A 21,512-nucleotide genomic window follows, 5' to 3' on the forward strand; every position below is an offset into this window, starting at 1 on the left:
GGCCACCCGAGGTACTGGCTGGGGGGGCAGGGGGGATGTGCAGCATGTTCTAGAGCCCCCTTTGCCTAGCTGTCACTCTGTTCTCTTGGTGGTCCTTTGTGAGCCAGCCGGAGTTTTACCCATGACCCAGCGGCGCTGAGGTTAAGCATGAATACTTTTTCAAAGGCTGGCTCGTCCACGCGGGGAAATGCTGACTATAATAACAGGAGACTTTAAAATGATTTTCTTATCTTGCTCATCCTTCTTGTATTTCACTTGGGTAAATGCAACATGGCCACACACACACTCAGAAATCACATTTGTCACCAAGTGAAGGGGACAACTTAACATTCGATCCCGGCTGAGCAAATGCAATCGTTTATTAGCAAAGGTTTTGAAAATTCATCAATGTGTTCACAAAGCGTGGGCCACAAAAATTCAACATTGGGATCTTTACTTATTATTTATGCAGCTGGCATGTTCTCTAATTCCATTCCTGAAACCCTAGTCATGAAATTACTATAGTAATCACCTGATGCCAGGGGATACACTACTCAGTGAGCGCAGCTTCCATCCAAGTAGGCATATCAGCACCTTTCAGTAACCTTGTCTTTGCTCAGCATATAACCAGGATTCCTCTTTGGAACTGCTCGTGTGAAAAAATCAGAGATATGGAGAACCTTCAGCTGAAAATGGTCTTTTAGATGAAGTCATCCCAACTGGGAGTGACAGAGTCCAATGTCATCACAGAGCTGGGTCCAGGTGCACGCTGGCCAAACACAGGCATGGCATGTGCCCCAACACCCTTGACCCCTGCGTTCTGTGGTGGCCAGGCTCCCAGTCCAGAAGGGGAGCATGGCTAGACCATTTTGAGAGGCAGGAATGCTCTTCACACACAGGTGAGGATTTATGAAATTTTAAACCCAGCCCCATTTTTACCCACTATACAGACATCCAATAAGCTCATCTGATGGCCACAAGGTTTTAACCCTATAATCAGTGGGTCTTTTTTTGAATACTCCAGATTTGGGAGTTTTAAAGGAAAAGAGCGAGCATATTACCAATACATGTCCATATTTTTGAGCTGTGCCCTGAATGAAGCTCTTTTCAACCATGGGGGGGAGTATCACTTTTTCTTGTGTTTTATAGATACTATTGATCTTTTGGAAGAACTGTTTTATAAATAACGTCACTCCCTTAGGGCCCCAGCTTCACACGATCTAGCACTTTGGACATCCCAACATGGGAGAAAAGCATAAAATCAGAGAAAAAGAACAGTGAAGAGAAGGGGAAAATCTATAGCAATTGCTACTGTCATCATGATGCTCTTGTGAACGCTTGCTGAAATGTAAAGTGACCTAAACCCTTGACCCGGTAACCAGGGTTTGGGATGAGTCCTGCAGAACCTGACAATGGGAGGCAAGGTCGTGTGCCTGGCGAGGCTGTGGGATCCATAGCAGGGGCTCCACCAGCACTTCAGGTCTCATACCGTAGCACTGTAGCTACTGCCCAGGGCTGAACTCATCCTTTATGGACAAAAGAAAAAGAAGAGGAAAAGAAAGAGAAAAAGTAATAATTGATTTGTCCTCTGTCTTACTTAATAATTGGCTATAAATGGACTTTGACTTTATCAAGAGAAGAGTCACAAGGACCCATCCTCCTTAGAACCTCCAGAGGGATTTGCCACAGATTCTGAAGGCGATTCCTAAAAGAGGATAAAGGCTATTTCTCCTCAGATTCAAAAGGCATGTTGCAAACCTGCCCAGCAGAGAAATCCTCCCACTGAGGTGAGGAGAGCGGTTGAGCAAGGTTAAAGCTCTAGCCCAGGGTTCCCAATTCACAGGTGGCAGAGTGGGATTGGGCCTGAGGTCCTTAACTAGATTATTTCAGCAAAGTGAAAATCACCCACACCCTCATTCAAGGGTGTTTATGTGGAGATGTGGCTTCTGTTGTCAGCGAACAAATCTGTGCCCTAAGTCTAAGGCGGGGGACAGTCTGGTGCCAAGGAAGACTGGCTTCCGGCTCCCAGGAGTCCCCCCCACCGTGAGAAGATGAAAGTTTGAAATCCCGGGATCTGAGCACGCAGCTAGGGGACAGCCCACACTCCCACCCGCACTGACACCTCACTTCTTTATTCCCCAAAAGACTATTCACTGATTTCTACGCCAAGTCAACCACAAATAAGTGCTTCTTCTGAGAGGTTTGCACCAGGCCAAGTGGGAGCAGAAAGGGGATTTAAACCAGATACGGTGGGGGGTGGGGGTCAGAGGTGACATCTCAAAGGAGCCCAGGCCCAGTCTGAAAGGGTGAGCAGGAACTGCCAAGACACAGAAAGGGCTGGGCACTTGGAGGAGGAGACGTGTGTAGGACAAGGCAGTGCGCCACCACCATAGGACTTGGGAACAATTAAAGGACAGGGGCTTAGGTTTGATTAGAGCAAAGCACGATGCAGGAAGGGAGGAGTGCTGACCAGAGCCGGAAGGGACAGCAAGAGGCAATCCGGGAGGGCAGGGCTGTCTGAGCTGTGAGTCTGACTACAGCCTCGAGGGCATTTCTGCTGCCTCCGCTTTGCTTCTGCCCGTCCTCCTGCCTAAAACGTTCTCTTCCTCCATCCCTTCTACCCCAGCTCACACTCATGCACAGCTCACCTCTGCCCCACCAGCTCTCAAGATCCACTGCAACATCCTGGAGCCATCCCCTCAATATGCAGCCTTTGGCTGCCCTGTCCTCTCTCCTTCCCTCACCACACCCTCACCCAAGGGACCACTCAGCTCCACTGGTCCCATCTGGTGAACATGACAAAACGCAGAGCAGTAACTCTCTCCTCCCCTCTCCCTCCCTCTTCCTCCTCTTTTTTCATCTTCTTCTTGGTCCAGCATGTCCAGCGTGGGCAGAGCATTTTAGGCAAAGATGTGCTTTCCTCCCCAGATTTGAAAAAGATGTGAAATAGGCTCATGTGTTCTTTCACTCAAGAATTAATCCACAGAACAAACATTTGTTGAGAATTTGTTAGGTGCAGGGCTGGGTGCTCAGCGCAGGGGTACAATGGCAGGCAAAGCAGAAATCTGCCTTCCCTGGCAGAGCTCACGAAAGAGTCAGGGAGAGAAATTTTAGGCAAAGAATCCCTCAAACACCCAAAAAAGTATGTGGCTTCCACCCACTGAGACACAACAGATGAATGTGGGCTAAGTATTTCTTAACAGTTCATTGAGTATCACCTGTGTACTAGGGATTATATTGGACATGGGCACTTAGCTCTAGCAAAGCCCATTTTGACAACACATCACTGCTGTAAACCCCACAGGATGCAGGCCTGACAACTTGCTCCATGCCATGCAGTTTCCAAGACAGCAACGTTTCATAACAGGGAAAAAGTCTGGACAATTCTCTGGTTATTTTCTACTTTGACATGTGCATCCTGGATTAGAAAGCTTTAAGAAAGAATTTTGGGAGAAAGGCATATCTAATATGCTAATGAAGTGGGGCCTTCAACTCTTCTAGATTGTGTTCAGGTCTAAAATTGGATATGACCCTGCCCTGCTCAGACTTAGTACCTTTTCTAGGGCTCTCCTAAACTACACACACCAACCCGTGTGCAAAGAATCACTTGGCCATCAAAATTCACTAGGAGTCATTTACTAACTCCAAATTTAAAAATTAGCCATTTGTTTGACTGACCTGGCTCACAAAGTGTGTGTGTGTGTGTGTGTGTGTGTGTGCACGTAAAGTGATTATATGTGTAAACATAGCCTACATATGTGCACTGAGAAGAAACAGGGGCATGCAGCCACGTGAAAGCACTTTCTACATTTTTATTTAACGTTTTACAAATAAAATTCTGAATGGAACAAACCAAAAGTCCTTTCAAAGGAGTTTTGAAATTGAGTAACTGCTCTGGCTGTCCGGAGAAGAAGAGGGAGAGGGAGCCTGTGGGACAGAATGGGAGGCTGGCCCTGACCTTGCAATTTGACCTTGAGTAAATTGTCTAACATCCTGTGCCTCGCTCTCACCCAATCTGTAAATCTGAGCTTAGCAATGACCCTTAGTTACCTCATGGCTATGCTGTGAAAAGAAATGAGGTAACACTTCTGAACTTAGAGGAAACCTGGAAAGGGTGCAGAAAAGAGTGACAAAGATGATTAAGAAGGAGCTGGGTTCCTCGAACAAAGGTTCAAAGACACAAAAGATAATTTAGGCTAAAAAAGGGGACACCAAGCAGTGATTTAATGATTGCCTTGCATTTAATATTATATTTGCATGTTGATCCTGTTCTCTTTCTCTCTTGCTCTCTCTCTGCCAGCCTAACAAACAGGAAGAAACCCTGTCCTTACCCATCACTCAACCCCTCCCACCTCAACCAAACTATTAGCCTCCTGACCTTGCTGGCCTCCAAGTTGAGGTTACCTCCTGGAAAGCTGCCTCCTCCACCACCTACACTCCTGCAACCTCTTGCAAGTCTGCTGACATTGATCTGAAAATTCCCAACCTTGTATCCAATTTCCAGGCTCCTGGGCCACCTAGAATTGTTAGAAGAAAATACACAATCATGCACACTTGTCAGATGACAGAATTCACATTGACCTGAGAGCAATCCTTATAGATTTCTCTCTACCCACGCCTGGGGTAGCTCCTTCAGCAATGGCCTGACCTCCAACTTCACTGAAAATATTCAGACCTTTAAGGCCACTGATACAAAGAGGAATCCAGAGAGAGGGCTGGGGACACAACATGAAATAAATACTAATACAGTCAACCAGTGACCAACTCATTCCAAACCAGGGTGAGGATGAAAAACTCCCAACCCAGAGCCTTTGCCAAAATCTCACACCTTAGATCCAGTGCCTTGAGCACTGCAAAAATTGCAAGAAGTCTGCCGCCAGCAAGAGATGTGGAAGAAGATGTAGAAACTGGTAGGAAACAGTAGAATTCGGCCTAGCACACAATTGTTTAAGAAATGTGCATCTCTGTCTCATCTCTGGTGCTGCAATTCTTGTCATGGAAACCATGAATGCTTCTGGAGGGGCTTGATCTGGATATTATCTCAGAGTTGCCAGCCAAGCAAAGCAAGCCATTATTCCTAGTCACTGTCATTCAATCACTCATCAATAATTATTATAAGCCTGGTGAAAGCTGACTGGCACGTGAATTGACATCAAAACTTGGCCTCCCACTGCGAATTCATCCGTGGAACATAGCTGCTTTCACAAAAAGGAAGGAGTGAGTGGGGCCTCTCATTAGGAATCATAAATCCAGATTCTTCAAACCAGCACCTCCGCCCACAGTAAATCATGCTTCTTAAATGTCCATGCCTTCAAGAATGGCATGCCCTTGTCCAAAAGCATGTTCCTGGCCCCCACGTGCAGACAAGCTGATCATAACAAGCACCCATGTGGTTCCAAGCCATTGAGAAGCCCTGTCATAGATGCCCATCCCGCTGGTGCATCCCTCTCCCTCAGTGCTGTGAATGTCAGTGAGAATATCTGTGAGTTCCTCTGGAGACAGGAAAAGTTACGTTAGAGAACAGAGGCCCCTAAACTCCACTGTTCTAAGGCTGTAATATCTGTGTTTCGCTGAGTTGAGAAAGTTACCTCCATCCTCCACCTCTTTCTTCACTTTTAGTCCTAATGGACTTTTCCAGAATGAGAGTCTGTACCACTATGTCAAGTCCTCCACCACGTCTGAGTCCTCTTAAGGATGTCCGGATTGCCAGAGCACTTTGAGGTCCCCAAACACCAGCCGACATCGAATGACAGCCACGCTGCCTAGTCTGTAAGATCAGGGCTCAGTCTTTTCATACAACACAAAGAATAAGGACCACCCACTGAAAAACAAAGCCAAAAAGAGTGCCTATTAAAAGCCATGCCCTAGGTTCAAGCAGGTAACTCACCTGAGGGGGTCACTTTTAAAGACATGTCGGGGCTACCTTTTAAGAGGATTGTTGACAGGAATGGGTTAATCTCGTCACCTTGTCTGTTCTTGTTCCAGCCCCCAGGGTTGCCAAGGGGTAGATAAACCTGGTGCTGTTTCCCGGGTTTGGTTTCACCGTCTGTCAGAAGAGTGGGCCAATTTCATACCATTTTCCACTTTCATTACTGTCTCAAGGTTGTCACAAGAATTGATAAATTTCAGACTGTTTTTCTTGTCCTCATTACAATCTTAAGGTTGTCATGAGAATAAATTGATTTTGTGCCATTTTGAGTCCTCATTATCGTCTTTGTCACCAGAATGGCTTCATTTGGAGCCATTTTTGTTCCCGTAGCCATTTTCTTCATGAGAGAAGAGATTCTTTAACAGGAAGCAAGAGATCCCATTCTGGATGTTGGATTCGGAGCAGGAAGCTCTTCCTTGGAGAACTGAAGGATCTGGGAAGGAAGCACAGCCCTTCTGGTGAGGGATTCCCCACTGTGATTTTTGTGTGGCTGATGCGACTGTGGAAAACACACAAAAAGCAAAGCCTTGATGTTCAGTTACTGTTCCCTGCACTGTTTCCTCCTGTGGGGCAGAGAAGGTTCTAGATTGACTCTAGATGTCTTAAAGAGGGAGCAAACAGGTGGCCCAGAAAAGATGAGTGTAAGGAGGAAGGTTAGACACAGGAGGTGGGGCTCCAATTAGAAGCTTTGATGGGACTGAGCCCCTGAAGCTACAAGTACACAACTTTGTTACAGAAACTCCCCTGTTAGCAGTGAGAAGACACCACACATTTTCCAAACAGTCAACTGCCCAAGACACAGTCATGACCCCGAAATATGTTTCATGTCTCTTTGTGACAAATATTCAGATCCTAATGAATTCAAACCAGATGACAGCAAACAGGACCATCACCCTTAAAGCCTGGACTGGGAGCTCAGCATCTGAACACAGAGCAGAAACAAGTGGTTAAGAATATCACATGTTCAAAGCCATAGGAGGGCCACTTCTTGAGTTTGAAAAGCCTGCTGCATTAGAGACTCTCTGCAGTTAGAATTTATGAGAAGATCCAGTTGGTCAGTGGGCAAAGTCATGCAGATAAAGAAGCAGGAGTGAGTTTAGGGTCCTTTCATCCAGAGATGTTTTTGTTCATTTCCTGGGCCAAATTCAAATCAAGCAATCAGTTTTTACCTGCTTGCTTTTGGAGGGAGGATTTATAGGGCTACATGTGCAGCATACAGAAGTTCCCAGATGGCCAGCAAACACATGAAAAAATGCTCAACATCGCTGATTATAAGAGAAATGCAAATCAAAACTACCATGAGATATCACCTCACACCAGTCAGAATGGCCATCATTCATAAGTCCACAAATAACAAGTGCTGGAGAGGGGTGTGGAGAAAAGGGAACCCTCCTGCACTGCTGGTGGGAATGTAAACTGGTACAGCCACTATGGAGAACAGTTTGGAGATACCTTAGAAACCTATACATAGAACTTCCATATGATCCTGCAATCCCACTCTTGGGCATCTATCCGGACGAAACTCTACTTAAAAGAGACACATGCACCCGCATGTTCATTGCAGCACTATTCACAATAGCCAGGACGTGGAAACAACCCAAATGTCTATCAACAGATGATTGGATTCAGAAGAGGTGGTATATATACACAATGGAATACTACTCAGCCATAAAAAAGAATGACATAATGCCATTTGCAGCAACATGGATGGAACTAGAGAATCTCATTCTGAGTGAAATGAGCCAGAAAGACAAAGACAAATACCATATGATATCACTTATAACTGGAATCTAATATCCAGCACAAATGAACATCTCCTCAGAAAAGAAAATCATGGACTTGGAGAAGAGACTTGTGGCTGCCTGATGGGAGGGGGAGGGAGTGGGAGGGATCGGGAGCTTGGGCTTATCAGACACAACTTAGAATAGATTTACAAGGAGATCCTGCTGAATAGCATTGAGAACTATGTCTAGATACTCATGTTGCAACAGAACAAAGGGTGGGGGGAAAAACTGTAATTGTAATGTATACATGTAAGGATAACCTGACCCCCTTGCTGTACAGTGGGAAAAAAAAAAAAAGAAGTTCTCAGGATAGGGGTAGAATCTAAGCTGCAGCTACCTGCCCACACCACAGCCACAGCAATGCCAGATCCAAGCCCACCGAGCGAGGCCAGAGACTGAACCTGCATCCTCATGGATACTAGTCAGGTTCTTAACCCACTGAGACACAATGGGAACTCCCTGCTTGCTTGTTTATATAAAATACACCCATTGGTTGACTGATTAGACTACAGGGTACAAGCTGAAGAGACAGGAAGAAGATTATTTAGAAAAACTATGGACCAGGTAATATCTCCAAAGCTATGGGTTGAGGACTTCTGGGCTGCTCAGAGAGAGACGAGCTTCACAGCCTCTGATGGAGAAAGAGGAATTCGTAGCATGGACCTGTTCATACAGTCAGACCCAGATGCAAGATTTCAGTATAGATGGGGAATAGCCCAAATGTCTGTCAACTGGGAAGTGGATAAAGAGACATATTATATCTGTACAGTGGAATACTGTTCAGCCATGAAAAGGAATGGAGTCTGACACACACCACAACACAGATGAACTTCAAAAACCTCATGATAGTCACAAAGGACCACTTGTTGCATGATTTCCTTTATATGATATGTCCAGAATAGGCAAGTTCATAAAGAAGAGAATTAGAGTAGTGGTTGCCTGGGACTCTTGTAGGTCAGGCAACAAGAAGTGTGGAACAACTGCCAGTGGGAACAGAGTTTCTTTTGGGGTGATGGAAACATTCTGAAGTTAGGTGATGGTGATGATGGCAAAATTTTGTGGATTTTCTAAAATTCATTGAGTCGTATGCTTCAAATAGATGAACTTTACAGAATATAGAGTATACCTCAATAAAGCTTCTTTTTTACAGAGTAGCCCAGAGATTTGGAAATGTTTGTCCCAATGGGCTGCAGACATGGCGAAAGTAAAAGGGACTTTAGGAGGGAGAGGGAAAGAGTTGTGGGAATTGATGCGTCCATTTTGGTTTTTAAGTGAAAAAGAGCAGTCTCAAAAATGTTGATCCCGTGAAGACCTCAGAAGAAGGAAGTTGGATACTTGGTGAAATTCAGAAGTGCTTTATTGATAAATTGATGGGCAGTAGATGAAGAGGAAGACATAGGACAATGAAGTGTGATTAACATGAGAGCTGGTAGCCAGAAGGAAATACCAAGCCTGCTTCAGTTAGATCCACTGAAAGTTTTAGTGATTGAAAGAGCATCTTCTCCCTGGTGTTGAAGTGAATTCACCCCGTTTAAGCTGACTTGCAAGCTCCCAGCCTGGGCATCCTAGGGTCCGGTGCATGTGTTTTGAGGTGTTCAAGTTCTGCAATTTGGAGGTGCCGAAGGACAATTCTGTGAAGAGGAAGTACTACCTGTTAGCAGTGGGCAAGCTGAATGGAGGGCAAGAACCAAGCTCACCTCCCTTCATAAACCCCAAACAGGAAGCATGGGCTGAATCGAGAAGGGAGGGGTGATGTTCCCCTGTGGTTTCCCTGGCATGTGACCGTGTCTGGGCCCAGCTTGACAAGCAGCAAGGATGAGCACATGTGTTATAGGGCAGAACGTCCCTATTGCTGTAATAGGGCAGGGCTGCTGGGAACCAGGGTACCTTTGCAGGTGGCCAGGAAAGTGTTGAAGAACAGTCTTTGAAGGGCTGGGAGACCAAGGCCACATGTCATATAAGAAATCTGACCCAGAGGCACTCATCTTCCCAGCAGGTGCCCAGTCTGGCCCAGGACAGGAGTCATGGCGGCACCCTTCCCCCACCCCAAGCAGTCAGAAGCCCGGCCCCAAACCCCGACCCACAGTGGTTTCACTCCCAGAGCCCAGTGACCTCAGCATCCTTATTGCTTTTCATTAATCCCTCCAGGCAACTACACACCTTCAGGCACTCCCTTCAACAAATTGTTAGGCTCTCATGCTACCAAAGGGTCACGTGACTGGAGACAGAGACCAAAACACCTCCCCCCTTCACATTCTCCACAGAAGGATGCCTCCCATTTGCGGGGCGGGGGGGGGGGCACCCCATCCCCACCTTGTCTCCCAAGGAGGCTTGGCTTCTTTCTGTCTGGGCACAGGCCCCACCCCCAATTCAGCCCAAGGGGTGGTAACAAAAGCCAATCTGTGGCCCAGGAGGGGACGTGCTTATATCAGTGATGGATAAATCCCAGCTAGAAACACGGGTCCCTGACAACCTAATCACCCAAACCCTGTCAACTAACCCCTAATTTTGAAGCGAGTGGCTAATTCCCAGCAAATTGATTTATGCACTGTTTAAGGTTCGGCCAGTGGTGTTGTTCATCTGTTATTACCAGGAACTCAGCTCTGACTATTCATTCAGAGCATTGACACAACCCACTGCATCTCTCAAGAAAATCTCCTTTGTCAGCACATCTAGAATTTGCTAATTAAATCAACGATGACATTATTCACTTTCTCAAGAAAAAAAAAAAGGCTCATCCCCACCCCCAGCCAGCCTGCTCTTTCTCTCTCTCCCTTTTCTTCCTCTCCTCCTCTCCAATCCCAGGTTGCTTAAGCACTGAGAATCTCGAAGTTTAGCCGGCCCTTCCTGGGCTCCTTTTGTCTGCCAACAACAGTAAATGGAGAGTGACATCCCTCTTCCCCATTCGGCACAGGCCAGTATGTGGGACGTGGCCACATAGGGGCCTTTAGGACACAGCGTGATGACCCCAAGCACCTCTGCATCTTGCTCACTGACTTCATCCCAGAGTGAGGGTTGCATTGAGTGATGGGGTGCCTGGTTGGTACCATTCTGACTGAAGCCAGCTCCCAAGGTGGGGAGCATAGGCTGGTCCCCAGAGTCCCTAATTATGGGTCTGTGGTATCTCTGCTTCCCTTTGGGCTCCATGTCCTAAGGATTTACAGCAGGGCTTGAATGACCTGTAGCACAGAAGTTTTCAGTCACATTTTTCTTATGCCAGAACTTTCTTTTTCAATTCACAGAAATTAAAAATTAAAATCAGTGAAAAGAGACTTAGAGGCTCTTCTGTTGTTTTAACGATGACCTAGAAAACCTTACCTCCTATACAGAAAAAGTAAGACGTGAGCGAAATCAGAGGCAGAATAATTCATCCTCAGAAGAGTATTGTTTCTGTAGTATGTTTTTTTAACAAGAACCTTTAATTTTGTATTTCATAGCAAGAAGTAAGGGTATTTTTTAAGATTTTTTTAATTGACTGTGAAGACCATGGTCAATTAACAGGAGATGCCAAGGGGCATGGCCCTGTGATATTGTGAAAAGTCAGTGTGGTTTATGGGGGCAACAGCTAGGTACCCACTGACCAGGGTGGAGAAATATTTCCACTGGAATTCACCTTCTCCACAGGCTCATCTGGAAACAGACCAGACATGAGCCTATTAAATTCACTCCTCTGGGGCAAGGTTTTGGCCTAAAATGCATACGTTACCTTGCAAGAGGTGATGTGTTTACAAACAAGTGGGACTTAAAACAACTAACCTGGTAACGGGCAGAGTCCAGCCAGGACTGGAAAGGAAGGAATTGGTTCATAAGTAGTAGCATTATTTAAAAGCCCAACAGGGGACACTGAGGCAGCCTGGAAATTTGCAAGAGCAGAAAGCAATACCCAGGAGGCCAGAGGGACAAGGGAGAGGTTGGTGGTTACAGAGCCCAGGGCAGAGTCAGCCCCCCGGGGGGCTGGAACCACAGAGGAGACCCAGCTCCCAGGCAGCGATGAAAAGGAGGACCAGAGCCTCCCCACCACCCCCTACCCTCCTCTGCCCTCCACCCCTACCGCCCAGTCTTCCTCCACCCCCCTGCCACCCCACCAAACCTGAGCCCAGGAAAAGCAGCCTGGAGACACATGACAAGCAGGGTGGGGCAGGTGAGGGACCCGGCAGCAGAGAAAAAGGACTTCAGCTCCCACATCGAGGATGTGTGACTGAGTCCGAATGGGGACCTCAACTTTGGGCCTCGAAGAATTCAAAAGGAACTGCCATGACTCTGAGTCTTAGAGGAAACATGTCAGGAAGGTATGGTGGACAATTTATTCCACCTCTCAGAGCCTCCCTTTTCCCTCATGTAAATGCGTGAGCAAGGTCCCCACAGGAGCAGGTGCTGACACCACTAGCCACACTAGGTTTTCTTTTCTCTCCTCCTAGCCATCTAGAATAATAACTGGACAGTCCCATAGGAGAAAAGTCCGTATGCTTTTGTCTCAGCCATGACCTGGCTACTCCTCCAGCAACAAGCAGCCAAGTTGTCATCTGGGGTAAATGAAAAACACAGCGCTCACACCATACACTTTGCACCCATGATTCCACCATACCCCACCTCGCCTGCCTGCAGGCCCTTCTTTCTATCCATTCACCCTGCAATTCAGGGCTCTGCCCGCTGGGCTGCAAGACAGCCCACAGTGCTGCCTGTAAATAAAGCTTTGTGGGAACACAGCCTTGTCCCTGCTCACCCTGCTACTGCAGCTGTGGCCACAGCTGAGAAATGCAACAGAAACTGTGAAGCCCAGGATCTGAAAAGTTCTCCTCTCCGGCCCTTTATAGGATAGGCTCACTGGCCCCCCACTTCCAATGAAGGCTCTAAATGAAGGTCTTCCCTTGGGAATGAGTAAATTTTACTCCGTCTCTATCCTTCTTGAAATCCCATCTCCAGGGTGATGTCCCAGCTTGAAAGTCAAAGGCAGGGGAGAAGTGGAATCCAAAATAGAGAACAGCTGGGGAGCTTCACAGAGAGTCAGACTGCAGAGGTTCATGAAAAGTGGGACCTTTCCCCGCAACAGCCAAGGAGACCTCAGGGCTGGCAGGTCCCCTCACAAGCAGTGGTGTGATAAGGCAGTTGCACATTTCATCATGAAGGCTGTTTCTTCCCTGTGTAAAAGTATAAAAGTCTATAAAAGTACAGAAAAGAAAGATGTGGACTCAGGCTGTGTCTATATGAAGCCCAACAGATGGCTGGCCAGGGAGAAGCGGTCTCCAAGGTCAGCCCACGTGCTGAGCAGGCCAGGTCCAAGGTGGCAGCACCCAGCCATCCCAGCCTCTGCCTGAGCATCCCGCCAGGGTGCAGACTCTGGCATCAATGAGCATAACTTCCTGGGAAATATTTGCACCGAATTCAAACCACAGTCTTGTTCCTCAGAAAGGTGCTGGCCTCTGTCGCCTGAAGTCTTCATTTCTGAACCTGGAGGAGGCTTTTCCTCAACCCACGTCTTACTCATCAACTCCCTCCCCCATCCAGCTTGTCATTTTGTTTAATGTTGCAAAACACGGCAATTTTTTAAAGCAGGGTCTGATTTTGCCAGGAGATGTCTAAACTTCAAGGAAATAATGGATGTAACAAAACACCGCTAAATATGACAGACAGCTTTGTTCTGCCAATGTGATTGGCTGATGCTGGAAACCAAATGCAAAACCGCCTGTGCCATTCTCAGAAAAGAGCATGTGTGACAGACTCCATCCAAAAACCCGCTGCTCACCTCACGGGGGGCAGCAGACTTCTGCGTCCCTTGTTGGGTGTGTTTGCTCCTCAGAGCTGGCCTTTTGAAACCCCGAGGTCCCTTCCAGCCTGCAGCCCAGGAAGATGGTCTCGCGTTAGAGAGAGGAAAGGACGCTATTTCATAATGCTACTGGATTCTTTGATTTGTGATATTCTTTGTGATGATATTTCAGAAAATCAAGTGGAGCCCAGGGCTTATTTTCAGGGAGAGGCCAAGTCAGCCTTTGGAAGACAGGTCACACTGGAACCCACAGCTCCAGAGTCCCGCACATCCAGGACCCGGTGGTTCATATGGCCAGGCCTCCATATGAGGTAGGAAGGCCCGGCCACTCACTCCTGATGGGGTGCAGGTCTAGAGAAACCAGGAAAGAGGCTCTCCAATAACAGGACAAATACTGCCCAACACCTCACTCGAGACGCACCCAGATGCAGGGAAATGCACACCGTGCGATCCTGAGAGTCTGAGGTGCTGGGTGTGTCAGGGGAGGTGGCCCAGAGGGTCTGCTGGAAACCAGAAGTCTTAACTAGAAGTGGGACTGCCAACTGGGAAAAGGAAACAAAAGGAAAATCCCAGCAAGCTCCTTTCTTTTTCAGAGGTGTCACTGCTGGAACCATCAAGAGCCATGTGGAAAGCAAGCTCTCAGCTTTGGGAGTCTCCAAGGGAACACGTCCACTGAACACACATCCCATAGTGAACTTTAGGGCTAAACTTGACCTCCCATGGAGGTTGAGTCCAGGGCACCACTTCGCACTGTGTGTCTGGTCAAGGAGGCATCTGCAGGCACAAACATGTAGATGTTACCTCTCTACAGTTATGTTACCTGTGGCCATGAACACTAATTTGAGGGCTATTTTCCCACTATTTTCTATTTTGCTGTTATTTGCTATTTTCTGCATTTCAGCATCTTGTGGGATGGACCATAAGGGATATGAGTCAAGTCTTGTGATGGGTCAAGTGACAGAAAGTGATGTCATTATTTCACCAGAGCAAATGTTAAAAGGAAAACTGGTATTGGGCAGCCTTGGCCAAATACTGGACAAAGACACCCATGAGGACTTGGTGCAAAACTGTAATACACATGGGAGTACCCATTCCAAATGGTTCCAAGTACCACCTTCAGTGAAACTACAGATACTGCAAGATTTGTTGATGACAACAAGAAACACTGGCCTTTTTGAGGTGGATTGGTTCTGCATCTTTCAACTAGAGCTTCATCAAAGAAGGGAGCTTGGGAGAAAAGTGAGGGGTGTGATTGGGGGCAGGAGGGAACAGGAAGACCAGACACCCTGCATCTCAGGAGATGGCAAGTTCCAGCACATCTGCCCAGCTGGCAGATGCTTAGAAGGCCTTCTTGTGGGTGTGCCTATTTTATATGAAATCAAGTTAACCTTCAACATAGTTCAACAAAGGGACACAGTCTTGTGATACGGCTGATAGCTGTATTTACACACCACAGTTAAGAATGAAACTTTGGCATCATGTTCTGCTGCAAGGGTTTCCAGGGCAAAGAGTGTTCATGGCCATCTCTGTGCAAATACGTCTGTCTGGAAATAGGACAGGACATTTCTCTATCATTTCCAAAGTTTTGACTTGAAGCTAAAAGGGAAGACTTTTTATCCCGGAGGCAGATTCCTTCTTGTCTGCCAGCATCCTCTATAATCTCTTCCAGGTTCAGCCCAGAGAAGATAAGGCCCTACTGTGTGCTATACATCTGCTCAGCAAGACAGTGTACACCTCCATGGACACTCCCAAGAAGAGCAGGGGGTGCCTCGCCATCACTGCTAGGCCTGATGCTGAGGTGTGGGGGAGGGACACAGAGAGACGCAGTGCCTGAAACTCCCTGCGGTGTCCTGTCTGAAATCATGGCTGGCTGGTTGGATGGAGACTTAAGGGCCCCTGATGGCTATTTTAAAGTATCCAAAGGGAGGCCTCAGGGAAGAGGAAGTGATCCCATGCCGTGGTTTTGGAAGGCAGAGCAACATCAGGGAGCAGATTTTGGTCAAGGTAGGCTCTCCTAATGATTGGAACTATCTAAAAATTGAAAGGGATTCCTGTGAGACAGTGAGTTCTCTGTCACTGGATGTATTCAAGCAAAAGTTGAATAATGTTTAAAGGACATATCAGGCACAGGGGGTTGGACAGATGCTATGGCCCCTCCCACATTAGGGTGCCATTATCCTGGAAGCCCCACAGAACTCTCATGATTTCCTAGAGCTGCCACATCACAGTACCAAGAACTGCAGGCTTAAACTACAGAAATGTGTGGTCTCACTGTTCTGGAGACCAGCACCCAAGATCACTGTGTTGGCAGAGTGGCTGGTGGTTTGCTGGAAATTCCTTGGATGGATCAGCACCTCCCTGATCTCTGCTTCCTCTTCAGATGGCATTCTCCCCATGCATATCTGTGTCCTAATCCCCTTTCTTATTGAGACACTCATCATTGGATTTGGGCCACCCCCATGACCTCATTTCAACCTGGTGATGTCCGTAAAGATCCTGCCACCAAATAAGATCTCATCCTGAGGACCTGGAGGTTGAGACTTCAACATGTGTATTCATAGGCACAATTCAACCCAGCCCCAAAAACCTGTTAGGTAACTATGTTTCAACCTGTAGTTGACCCTAGAGAGCCAAAATTGTTCAAACCTGCGGCAATGGCTGACACAAGATTAAACTTTTTCATAGGAACGTCACAAGCCAAGAAACAAGACAGTTTCCATTCCAAGTGCATCACTTAAGTTCCAAGAATTAAGGATTTTCCTGCAGTTCATTGCATGTGATGTGCGCGACAGCTCCCAAACCCATCACCATCACAGCTGCTTCGAAAAAACTTCAAAGGAGCACCTGCAAATCAATGCTGGGCTCCAGGTCCCTGAGTTCATGTTTCTGGGCAATTCACTTGGGCTTCTACATACGCCCACGGAGCTCATCCAGCGCTCAGTGTCGGCTTTTGTGGTTTATCCTCACGTGCATGGCCAGCTGTCATGTTTCTTCTAGTCCACAGGGGATGCCCCGACACCTTGATTGGTTTCAATGTAAGCTCAGTGAAGCCAGTTTATCCAGAGTCTTGTTGGACACATGGTGTGTGGGTTGCACTGGTCCCCAAGGAACTATGTCCACCTCTTATATCCCGAGAGCTGGGATGTGACCTTACTTGTTACCAAGGCTTTTGCAGGAGTGATCAGATTAAGATGAGGTCCTACTGCATCTGAGGGGCCCTAATCCAAATCCTTAGGACTGCTGTCCTTACAGGAACAGGAGAAAAGACGGACACACAGGGACTATAGTCAGAGCAACGCATCTCCAAGCCAAGGAAAACCAGCATCCCCAGAAGCTAAGAGAATGGCATGGACTCATCCTTCCCAGGAGCCTCAGACAGAGGATGGCCCCACCAATACCTTGATTTAGGGCTTTGAGTCTATGAAACCATGAGAAATTAAATTTCTGTCATTTTAGGCTACCTAGTTTGCAGTACTTTTTTACAACAGCCCTAGGAAACAAACGCACTTGGAATATATGCACTATATTTTGTTGTAATAATAATAATATGAATAAGGATAAAATGGTCAACGGATACTTGCTGAATAAGTGCATCCATCACTATCCCCATTCTACAGAAGAGAGAAGAGAAAACCATGGAACAGGCAGGTTAAAATAACCGGGTCAATTCCAGACCAGTATACAAGGAGAAAACTTGAATTAGAGGAAAGTCTATGTGACAGAAGACCCCACACTGTTTTCCACAATATTTACCTCAAGACAAGATACGCATACATCTTACAAACAACAGAGATTTATCCCAAAGCTCTAGACAGAGATAGCAGGGACCCTTTGCCAAAAATCTTAGCACTCTCCATTTTGGAATGATGTGCAAAATTGTCATTTGGAATTTGTCTTTGATTTCACCCAGAAATATTGACACACATGCTGTTGTGACAAGGCAAAACAGCCATCATGTGTAGTTTCTCATGAATCCAGAAATTAAATTTAACTGCATTTGCTGTAATTCATCCAAAATTTAAAATAAATATGAAAAGCATTGCTTTTTCCAAAGCTAGTCATCTCAGTGTACATGCAATTTAGATGTTTAAACATGTCATAACTGGATCTATGTCCATACCTTATGCTGTTATAGAAACAATGTTCCTAAAGTATCTACTTCAGTAATAAAAAAAAAAAAATCCGGCTTAAAAATACTATATTAATAAGCATTTATCAATTCTTATCAAGCAGCAAAGGGAAACATATTGTCTCGTCTTATCTTACATGGGCTGGAATACATAAATTCATATTACAAACTGCTTCATTTGTCTTCCTTTCTTCTTCTTGTTTTTCCCTCCATGCAAATACATGCTGTGGAAGGGGTTTGCTATGTATTAACCAAGGTTTTTCACCTTGGGCACCATTGCTATCTGGGGCCAGTCCCTTCTTATTGTGGGGGCTGTCCTGTGCCTTGCAGGCTGATTAGCAGTGCTCCTGGTCTCCACCAGCTATATGCCCGTAAGGTAGCCCTCTGCCCCCAACATATCCAGACATTGCCACGTGTTAAGGAAGGGGCAGGTCACACCCGCCTAGAAGCCATTGCAATGGATAGGTCACATTTCCGAATCTTTCTGGTGTTATGTTGAAAGATCCTGAGGACTGAGCCTGGGATGGAGCCATATGCAAATAAGAACTCAGCAAAAAAAACCTGGAAGAATGAACAAATAGTGTATTGTCCAGCAAGTTCAACATCTCTCCCTCTCAGAACTCGGCCATCTCCAGGCCACCTCCTGGGGCTGGGCCCTTCTGCAGGGTGACCTTGTCCCCTCACCCCTGGAGAGCAGCCTCTATTTTCTTCCCACAGTTCCCAGCATCCTCACTGGGATGCTTCCCATATGCCGTCTCCCTCAGAGGCCCCAGGGTTCACTTGAAGTGCGGGTCTGAGGAATAAGTGTTCCCTCCGAAGGGCTCCTGAGAAACCAAAATAGTCCAACCGGTAGTGGCAAAAACGATGTCCACTGTCAGGCACCCCTGTGAAGTCCCTCGGAAGTACTTTGTAAGGGCACTTTACCGTCCTGCCCCTTGCCCGCTGCTTTCCTGTCCATGAAGGATGGACACCGCAGGCCTGGTCACCAATAAGTACCGGCTATGCCGAAACACCGCCCCTTGTGTGAGGGTGGTGTGGTGATTGCTGAGCACTTGGACAGTAAGGACCTCACCAGACACACAGTAGGTGCTATACAAATATTTGGAGCATAAATGAGTAAATGAATCATGGAATGTGGGAATAGAAAAACAGCCTTTAGATGACAGCAGAAATGGAAGAGCTCTGTTGTGGCCTGATTCAACCACCTGTGGTGGCTGTGGTCCATGCAGGTGGCTCTCAGCGATGGAGACAATGCCGGTGCACCGAGGGGAGGGCAAGGACCAAACCAAGGCAGAAGGACCTGAAAGGGACTCAGGAGAGAGGACTCGGCCTTTGGGACAATCGTTTCTCCAAGGTCTCCCTGCAGTGACAGGAGTTGGACTCGGTCTGGATGGTCCCTCAGCACGGAGCAAAGGCATGTCCTAGGCGTGCTTAGGCATCCTCAGCCATCCACAGCCCAGCCTTGCTTAACACCCACCTGGCCACTCAGGAGACACTTTGCTCCAGCCTCCTTCGAAATTGCATGGATAGCGAGGACCTCCTGTTTGGCGAGTGAGTGAGTCTCCCCACGCTCGGATAAATGTTGAAAATATCACATGCTGCTTATTGAACACACACTTTGCCAAAGGAGGCTGGCTACTCGCTGGTTTTGTTAAGCTGTGAGTACTTGAATTCAATACAGAACATATTGCCTCTTGAAACACAGTAGAGAAAGCCATTTTCGCCAGAGCCTGCTCTTCTGAGTCAGCCATTCGGAAGTTGCCTTTTGAAGCTGCGTTTCAAATGACACCTTGGTTTAGGGGAGCCTGAGGTTTCAGGATGCATTTATCTCCTCTTTGATGACCATTGATCATCCCATAACAAGACTGGTTTACTTTTATGTTTGATTTCCTATTTCAAATGGTGGGAGACAGCTTTACCACTGCCAAGCTTCCTAAAAGCAAGTCTGCGGTTGCAGCAACCATGCACCTTCTTGATTTTTGCTGCAAATTCCAGTGAATGAATTAAGCCAGGGTCCCCTGGGGTGAAACCTCCCCCTTGTCCCTGGCCTGGCTGCTGGGGAGCTCACTGAGCCCTAAGGTGAAGGAGGGGCCTGAGGTGGGAGCAAAGTCAGTTAGTTTATGTCCATGAATCATGTGGCAAGGTGACGGCTTTGGGACCATTGCTAAGGTTTTCATCTTTTGATAGAGCTCATGTTTACCGTGGGTTCTTGGACCCTGCTGGCTGAACCCTCATGCCTTATTCCACCCAGAGCTTATTTATACTTTCTTGCTTCATTTTAAAGGTATCCACATGATTTCCCACCGCCTCAGTTGTCTGCCTGCACCAGGATTCCGCTGGGCACGAGTGTCTTGTTTGAATGATTTTTGTAACACTTGCCATTCAACTAGGCAAATGCCCTTTTAAAAGGCAAAGCAAATTCTCTCTTGGATCAACTGGGGGCAAAACACAACATGGAAAATTCCAGTTATCACTTAAAAAGAAGCTATTCCTAAAAAAGTTCCATTCTGCCATTTGAATTAATGCCCCTGGGGAAAAGCCGAAGCAGGAGAATACACAGCTCATTATTATTTGTGTAGATTATGCAAACTTTGCCTTTGAAAAAACAATGACTAAGTTGCAGAGGATCAGGGAGAGAATTTGGACTGTATTTAAGTGAGAAGGATTAGCTAGCAGGATGTTGATTTATAAATGGCAACAACCGATTCCTTATATTCTCCACTGCAATCCTGTCTCCTACACAGTAATTCCCAATGTTCTCTTTTGAAAGCCCTTGGAACTCAGTTAGCCCCGAGGTATAATGTCTGATAATATAACTACTGCTTCTGTCACTGCGTTTTGTACAAACGCATTATATGTGGCCCAGAATGGTAAAGATTTATGTATGGGTATGGAAAATAAAAATCAGCATTGATTAAAAGCCCCAGATAGACCATCCAATACAGCCCAAAGAACATCAGTTATTTTGCATTTTGACATGGCGATTGATAACTCATAAATGCAAGCAGGAATGACAAATGCGGATGGAAACTGGCTTTGACAAAAACGATAACAGTATCAGTCTCCAGGGGCGATGGAGGTATAAGCAGGAACTGTTTAAAATATTTAATCATTTTATGAAGGCTGCAAGATGCTGTTTGACCCTGAAGGAGTGTGAATGTCACATGGATCAGAAATTGCCAAGTCTTTGAAGTGAAATAAAAAAATGGTGTTATTATAGATCCTTCTTGACATCCTATCATTTTTGTATAGGATTAAAAATATGTATACAAAGCACTAGATAAAGGACTCAGCAAAGGATGTCTTGGTTGAAGGAAAAGAAAGTCAAGACATACTGGTTGTGAAATTTTCCTTCAAAATCCCGAAGCATCTCTTTTATTTGCTTCCGAATGGCCAGAAAAGAGCCAAGAGCTCCCAATAAAAAAGATGCCTTTGGATTTTAAATAAAGGGTAAATTACCCTTTACTTGTGTTACCGTGGGTCCAGCAGCTGGAATTTTTATCTCTTTCCTCCCATGTTCTCCGCCTCACTAGGGCATTGTGTCTGAGATGCATGTTTATATATGGGCAGCCATACAGGACAGAGGTGGCTATAAATAAGCACCGGGTGTATTTACACACCTGGGCAGGAGGGGTTTTATTTGGTCCTCAGTGAATTGGTAATCTTCGTTCTTATCTGCCGTGCTGCTCAAACTCCTCCCGGCCGCCAGCATCTGGTGTTTCAGAGGATGCCCAGGTGACCAAGTGCTGGTGGATTCTTAGCAAGCATTCCGCCCCACCCCCACCCCCCACCAGGGCTTAAGCATCCCCATCCTCACCCTGGGGACCAGCATCCTTCCTGCTTCATCTGCTGGCAGCAAGTGAAAGCTCAGCCTCCCTATCCTCCTGCATTTCTGCAATCCTCTTCTCCTTTCCCCCACCCTGAACT

The 21,512-nt window shown here is 46.6% G+C and overlaps 2 long non-coding RNA genes across 2 annotated transcripts in view; both read right to left on the bottom strand.

The window, feature by feature from the left end:
* Window positions 337-7,187, bottom strand: LOC110261567. The gene is made up of 2 exons (XR_002345845.1): window positions 5,903-7,187; window positions 337-5,800 (listed from the first exon to the last, which is right to left on the bottom strand). It is a non-coding gene; the product is annotated as an uncharacterized LOC110261567 (long non-coding RNA).
* LOC106509048 overlaps window positions 8,162-21,512 on the bottom strand; it is a 41,061-nt gene continuing 27,710 nt past the window's right edge. Inside the window, exon 3 of the long non-coding RNA XR_002345842.1 lies at window positions 8,162-9,323. This is a non-coding gene — a long non-coding RNA (uncharacterized LOC106509048). The remainder of the gene's footprint in view (window positions 9,324-21,512) is intronic.

The sequence above is a fragment of the Sus scrofa genome, chromosome 1 (genome assembly GCF_000003025.6).
Source record: "Sus scrofa isolate TJ Tabasco breed Duroc chromosome 1, Sscrofa11.1, whole genome shotgun sequence".
Classification (NCBI taxonomy): domain Eukaryota; kingdom Metazoa; phylum Chordata; class Mammalia; order Artiodactyla; family Suidae; genus Sus; species Sus scrofa.